The sequence below is a fragment of the Octopus bimaculoides genome, chromosome 11 (genome assembly GCF_001194135.2).
Source record: "Octopus bimaculoides isolate UCB-OBI-ISO-001 chromosome 11, ASM119413v2, whole genome shotgun sequence".
In the NCBI taxonomy this organism is placed as follows: domain Eukaryota; kingdom Metazoa; phylum Mollusca; class Cephalopoda; order Octopoda; family Octopodidae; genus Octopus; species Octopus bimaculoides.
The window spans coordinates 29,003,749-29,011,311 of NC_068991.1; the positions used below are offsets into that span (position 1 = coordinate 29,003,749).

The window sequence follows — 7,563 nt, forward strand, 5'->3', positions numbered from 1 at the left end:
TAGAACACATTACCGAAAACGAAAATCGCCTAACTTAAAAAATAAAAAAGTTACACCCATTTTCCCTCAGTGTCTAATTCCAATGTCCACCAAATTCTTTCCCATAAATCCTTATATACTTTGAATCCACGGCATCTAAGTGGTATTTGTTGAAATTTTCGTTAAAAAGGATCCATTTTTCTGGAAGTTATGAGGCAACAAAGTCGTGGGAAGAGGTACACATATGTGGTTATGCCGACTCTAATATATTATGTCTTATTTTATCTAACTCGAAAGGATGAAATGCAAAGTTGATTCCGGCGATATTTAAACTCAGCGCGTAAAGAGACAGAGGAAATATTATCCAACAGAAGGACGGGGTAGCGAAAGACAGCACGAATATCTGCTTACAGGTCAACGGGATCAGCAATGACCTGGAGTTTAAATAATAAAATCGACCACGATATACTTAAAAAGAAAGTTAAACGGTTAAAAAAACAGACTATTTATACGTACAGTAGAGTGGGTGTGGTCGACTGTTCGTCAGGTACTTGCTGGCATCGCACGGTAATAAAACGCACCGTAAAACACCTCTGCTTATAACCTAGTTTTCTTCCTTCGTAAATATTAAAATAGTTTGAAACGTTACACTAGATATAAAACAGTTTGATTGTAGAGGAACTGCTGATAAATATACAACTATGAAGGGAGGTAATGGGACAAACAGGAGTAAAAGTTGGAAATGTATTTGCTTGAGTGCGTTCTAATTAGATCCCACTGTATGAAATGTTCTGGTTAAACGAAATGTTTATGTTTACCAATGTAGGCATGTGTGTATATTTGTCTCTTATCTATAAGACATGCTGTCTCACTACTTTACTACGCACCTACATATGTATGTTATGCATCTGTTTAAATGTGTTGTGTGTGTGTGCATGTATGTTTAATTATTGAGTTGGTAAGAAAGTAATTTCGTTTTTCGCATATAGATAGTTAGGATTTTTTTATGCTTTTTGCCAACGTTATAATTTTTCCCTTTTGACATTTTATTGCCGTTACTGTTAGTTTACTTAAGAAGCTAATTGCGCGTAATTTTGTTTACAGCTATTAGTTCAGTATCAATTTTAACATGGAGTGCAAAAAGCTGCAGAGGCTCACAAAGAAATACGTGAAGTTTATGGTGTTGATTGCTGAACAAAACGCACATGTCAAAAATAGTTTCAAAAATTCTGTTCTGGAGATTTTTGACTCAAAAATGACCAACTTTCTGGCCGATCTTCTGAAGTTGATGATGACCGAATCAAAGCCATAATTGAATCTTGTCATATAACTGTGCGAGAAACTTCAGAGAGGTTAAATGTATCACAACAAACAAAAATCACTTAAAATGTATTGGACTTCTTAAGACGCGCGATATTTGGGTTCCACATAGATTGAAAGAGATTCATTTAACACAACAAAACAATATTTATGATATGCATCTCAAACGCAATGAAATCGACCTTTTTCTATTGAAACAAATCATCACTGGTGATGAAAAATGATTTGTCTACAATATCATCAATCGAAAAGGTAATGAACCAGCACAAACCACATCGAAAGCTGAATTGCATCTGAAAAAAGAAAAAAAAAGGTGTAACAAGAGTTTAAGAGTTGGGCTTTACCAGTTTAGGAAGTATATTTAGATGTGTGCACGTAAGAAGGTTTGGAATGTATAAATGCATGTTTTACATAAAGGTACTAATAAATATCAGAAGGCAATGTTTTTGGTTAACAAACATAATTTAGGTACTACTAAAGCAGCGCGGACCCGAACGCGCAGTCGCGCGTCCTCGCTAGCTAGTCTTGAGTGGTCGATCCTAACCCTATCCCTAACCCTAACCCTAACCCTATCCCTAAACCGCGTGTGCAAATGAATACGTGTTTAGGGTTAGGGTTAGGGTTAGGATCGACCACTCACGACTAGCTAGCGCGGACGCGCGACTGCGCGTTCGGGTCCGCGCTGCTTTAGTAGTACCCATAATTTATTCCTTACTCACACATGAAGTAGCTAGCACAACAGAGATAAGTGTACAAGACAACAGGGTGTAGGTGACATGAGTTAATTCCTCAATGCACATCAAGGTAGTTAACTCCGGTACTTGGCTGCAAATCTAAAATATCCAATAAGTTTTGAAGTGGCAGTGAGGTGAGGCAGAAATCCCGTAGCATGTCGAGCTAGATGAGCCACAAGCTTTTTGATAGTTTAGTGTCTACATCTGAATGGGATAAAGCAAAGCAGTGATGAAAGGGAACCAAGTGTTAACATTCTGACATTTAGATAGCAACTGAATAAATGCTCTTGAAAAGCTAGCATTGTTACTCTGGGCAGAAGTTGTCATGTGTATTCTTCTGCCACTAGCTTTTAAAGAATGAAGGAATGCAGCACCAGTGTGCTGCTATGCTGGGGCGAGGTAATTCGACTGCCCTGCTATGCTACAAAGGTCATGCTGTAAGTTTGGTGGGATTACAAAAGTATTGTGTATTTTGAGTTGCTTCCAAGGAACCAAACGATCAATTCAGATGTTTATTGTCAACAACGAATGAAACTGGAGGAAGCAATTACAGAAAAACGGCAAGAATTGGCAAATCTTAAAGGATTGGTGTTCCACTATGACAACGCTGGATTACACATATCTTTGCTAACTCATGAAAAATTATTGGAACTTGGTTGGGAAGTGATATCACATCCACCATATAGTCCTAACCTTGCACCAACAGATTACCATTTATTTCGTAGTTTGCAAAATTCTTTGAATGGTAAAACTTTCAATAATGATGATGACCTGAAATTAGACTTGCTTCAGTTTTTGACTGATAAGGACCAGAAGTTCTATGAGCGTGGAATCATGAAGTTGCCAGAAAGACAACAAAAGGTCATCGAACAAAATGGAAAATATATAATTGATTAAAGCTTATTCTTTGTATGAAAAAAAAAATGACTTCCTTGCCAACCCAATATAACCAAGGAGCAAATCCATAGATGAACTTAATACAGTAAACTCTAGGTTCACACCCAAAAGAAATTATGTATATGTATATATATGTATATATATATAAGAGGCAACACATAATTTTATACATGTATGAATGCACCAACAAAGAAAAACAAAGAGAAAAATAATACACTACCAGATTTAAAAAAAGTAGTGTACATGTTTGATTCAAATAAATCAAAAGAAATTGGTCAGTCAATAAAATCACTTTTCTATCCCACAGACTGCTTCTATGAAGTCACTGCAATGATTAGCTCCTAGGATTAGGTGGCTTCATCTATGCTGCCCACCATCCCTGCATTGCCAGCATCCAATGAGTTCTTACCACTGTGGTGCCACCAGCTATACCCTCCCTCGATGAAACCTGGGAACATAGCAATTGCATTATTGGCAGCATTATTAATGTTGCCAATATAAAATCACAATTTTATGCTAAATTTCAGTCGAATAAAATGTTAAAAATTGCTTTAAAAATGGTAGATAAGAAAGAACAGAATGTTACAGTTCAAATATGAGGTGTGTGTGTGTGTGTGTGTGTGTGTGTGTGTGTGTGTGTGTGAGGCATAATGGGTAATTGGGGTAAAATAAGTAATTTCTAATTTCTTGTTATATTTTCCTTACCCGTTTGAAACAATTACATTGCAAGTACTACATCACCATCTTGTATTGTTGATTCATCTTTGGGAATAAAAATTGGTCAGCATCATTGTTGTTGAAATTGAGAGTTTGAGACAGTCAGGTGACAAATACTTTTTTTTTCAAGAAATTTTTCTTCAGCTTTGATATGATTGTAATTGAGGTTGCTAATAAAATATCTGACTAATCTATTGTTCTTAACATTCAAAATTCTTTACTCTTGTTAGATTTCAAGTCAATTTTTCCTACACTAATGTCTAGTTTGATAGTTTACAATTTCTAAAACATGATGTCTTAAGTGGGACAAAATGAGTAAAGATTAATTTCAATAATCTTTTTATCTTTTTAATAGAATGGTACCTAAATATACCAGGAAGAGATCATGAAGAAGCTAATGAGAATATTTTTATGTTGAGTTTTTAGATTTAGTCAAGTTTCACTAATTTGATGTTATGTGCCATTTTCCCAAGATCCTTTTTGATATGACCTAGATATTTTAAACTTTTGTTGCATTTCTGATCCTTTTGATGTCTAAGGATGGATACTGATGTGTATGAATCTTTTCCCAAATGTATATTTCAAGAACTGACAAGGTAAATTTACTTTGTCTTGGCTTACTCATTTTGCCCCAGCTAAATTTGTCTTTCATATGTTCAAAGAGAACGGAGATAATTTTCTGAAATAGTGTTCTGAATATTAGAAATGATCTAATTATAAATCTCACCACTGCTGCTTAATTCTTTCTGTGAGATTTATAATTAGATCATTTCTAATTTTTGTAATCAGTGAATGTGTTTTCACTAAAAATATATATATTTGTGAGTGGGTGGGGCTGCTTGTCTCCCTCTTGCAAATATAAGGACACAGGAAATGTGTCAAGGCCAACAGGAAGCAGTCCAGCTTCCTAGGGCTAAATAGCAGCAGTATGATTCCCTTATTGGGACTGTCACATTGAGTTGAAAGTATATAATTGTTCTGAATATGTTATAGTGTTTTTAATGCATTTAGAGCTCATTTGCTAAGCTGATATAGTTTTTGTAAGATACTCTCTTTTAAATGTCTCAGTCATTTGACTGTGGCCATGCTGGAGCACTGTCTTTACTTGAAGAAATCGACCCCAGAACTTATTCTTTGTAAGCCTAGTACTTATTCTATCGGTCTCTTTTGCCAAACCAATAAGTTACAGGGACGTAAACACACCAACATCAGTTGTCAAATGATGGTGGAGGTGGGGACAAACACAGACACAAATACATGCACACACACACACACACACATATACATACGCAACAGGCTTCTTGCAGTTTTTGTCATCCAAATCCACTCAAGGCTTTGGTCAGCCTGAGGCTATAATAGAAGACGCTTGTCCAAGGTACCATGCAATGGGACTGAACCCAGAACCATGTGGTTGGGAAGCAAACTTCTTACCACACGGCCACTCCTATCTATCTATCTATCTATCTATCTATCTATCTATCTATCTATCTATATATATATATTATTATATGTATTTATTTTCTCCTAATTAATAAATAACTCGGACAAAATAAATTGGTTAATAGATACCAGGGTAGCAAAGATCACAAAATAACTGTGGTGTAACTCCTATATAATTTGTAATCTTCGAAACATATGTTGGAAATAAAAGTATACAGTTAACATAAGCGTTTTACTCATTAAATTTACTTCATTAAATTTATATATATATATACACATACACACACACATATATATATACACATATATGTATGTGTATATATATATATATATATATATATATGTATGTGTGTGTATATATATATATATATATATATATATATATATATATACACACATATAAATTAAGCAGAAAATGGAGAAATCTTTCTCAACAACAATTAATTAACATTGATTATTATTTTTTAATACAACATCTAAAAGCCGTTTCTGCTTCCAATGTCATACTTTGTTGCCATTGAAAATTCTGAGAATAATATTAGTCATATTTTGTAACACATCCGATCTGAAAATGGAGCTTCATCAGAGTGAAGAAAAATACATAAAGAAAAGAAAAGAAAAAGAGCCTTGAGAGGAAGAATGAAGGCTCAATATATTTAAATCATACTATTTTGTAGTGTAATGCTTCAGGACATTGAGTAAATGACTAAACTAGAACTTAAACTGACCGATTATATCGAAAGCTGGACTTTGGTCAATCCCATTATGGGCAATAGGTGGTTGGTCTTGACAACATATCAGCAAGTAAATAATTGTTATCAATTGATGGGCATTTTATTAGGATTAACTATTAATTAGTACTATTAACATAACCTTCAGAACTATTATGGGATCTTTTTTAAAACGGGGGCCACATTTTTCATTAATGTTTTACGTAGTGTTTTTGGTACGGAAAGACTTTCAAACTTCGTATACTTATCTATTTTGTGTTATAGAACCGAAAAATATTTTTGTATTCGAATTTATTTCATGTAAAAAATTGTCTTATTTCGATAATTTCAACCAATCACTGACGTCCATTCAGTCGATATACATTAAGTGCCGACTACATAAACAAACAATTCTTCGTTTTATTTGCTTTTTTCATTTTAAATTTGCTTTAACCCTAACCCTAACCTTAACCCTAACCCTAGGGTTAGGGTTAGAGTTAGGGTTAGGGTTAGGATTAATTGTTTCAGAATCGTTTGTTTATGTATATCGGCTGAATGGACGTCAGTGATTGGTTGAAATTACAGAAATACGACAACTTTAACATGGAATAATTTATGGATTTCTTTTTTTTTAAAGAAGACTAAGAGAAAAAGATGTTTTATATGACACATTCTACCAGTGTTCCAAGTTTCAAAGTGTTTTGTTAATGAAAAATGTGGCCCCCGTTTTAAAAAAGATCCCTATTATGATTACTTCTAAACATTATGGCACTATCACTCCATCTTTTTCTAGACCTATTGGCATATCCCATTATGGTAAAGTATTTGTTTTACTTTTTTATTATTTATATGCCCTGTTACCCCTAAAGAAAGATTAACCCACTAATTAATATTTTACAGCTGTTAGATGGAATAAAGTTTTGTATCAAAAAATAATAATCGATGTTAGTCAATTGTTGTTGATTAAGATTTCTCCATTTCTTGCTTAATTTAAATTTGATTCCTGATAAACTCATGTTTATCTTTGTTGTTGCCTGTATCCTATGAGCATAATATGGTTGCATATGTATACCCAGGGTTAACATAGGTAATTATACCGGTTGTAAAATGGATATTTTTATATCCCTTAGACAGTTATTCTAACCTCTAACCTTATATATATGTATGTATGCATATATATATATATATATATATATATATATGTGCATACATACATATATTTATATACATATAGGGAAAGAAAGCTTCTTACCACACAACATGTCTGTGCCTGTGAACATTTATAAACTATTTTTTCTCAAAGTCAAAAATACAGTGAATATTACTCATTCTGCCCCACCCCTATTATAATGAATGATTTTTATTTACATTTTTATTTATATTCCTTAATTTATATTCAGCATTGAGAAATAATTTCTTCATTTCCACAATTTCAGCTTCAGCTGCAGTCTCTGGGTCTTGACTTTTGTATACATCGAAGGTCCCAATCTTGTTAGATACAGGTTTTGAAATATCGAAAGTTTTGCAGCATTTGAGCTCTCATTTTAGGTCATATTTTACAGAAAGCATTGCCTGGAAGAATTTTAGTTGAACAAATCGACCCTAGTACTTACTTCTCTTTTAAGCCTGATACTTATTCTATTGGTCTCTTTTGCTGAACCACTAAGTTATGAGGATATAAACGCACCAATACTGATTGTCAAGCAGTGGTAGGAGGGACAAAGACACACGCACACACACAACCCCTCCCCCACACACAACCCCTC

The 7,563-nt window shown here is 33.9% G+C and overlaps 1 protein-coding gene across 2 annotated transcripts in view; it reads right to left on the bottom strand.

The window, feature by feature from the left end:
• Nucleotides 1-7,563, bottom strand: part of LOC106874261 (UDP-glucuronosyltransferase 2B37) — a 30,416-nt gene that overhangs the window by 5,472 nt on the left and 17,381 nt on the right. Inside the window, exon 1 of one of the 2 annotated variants that reach the window (XM_014921921.2) lies at nucleotides 496-916. The exons of the other annotated variant lie outside the window; for it this stretch is intronic. The gene's annotated coding sequence lies outside the window, so the exon portion shown is untranslated. Of the gene's footprint in view, nucleotides 1-495; nucleotides 917-7,563 lie in introns of those variants that run through there. 2 annotated transcript variants of the gene reach the window in all.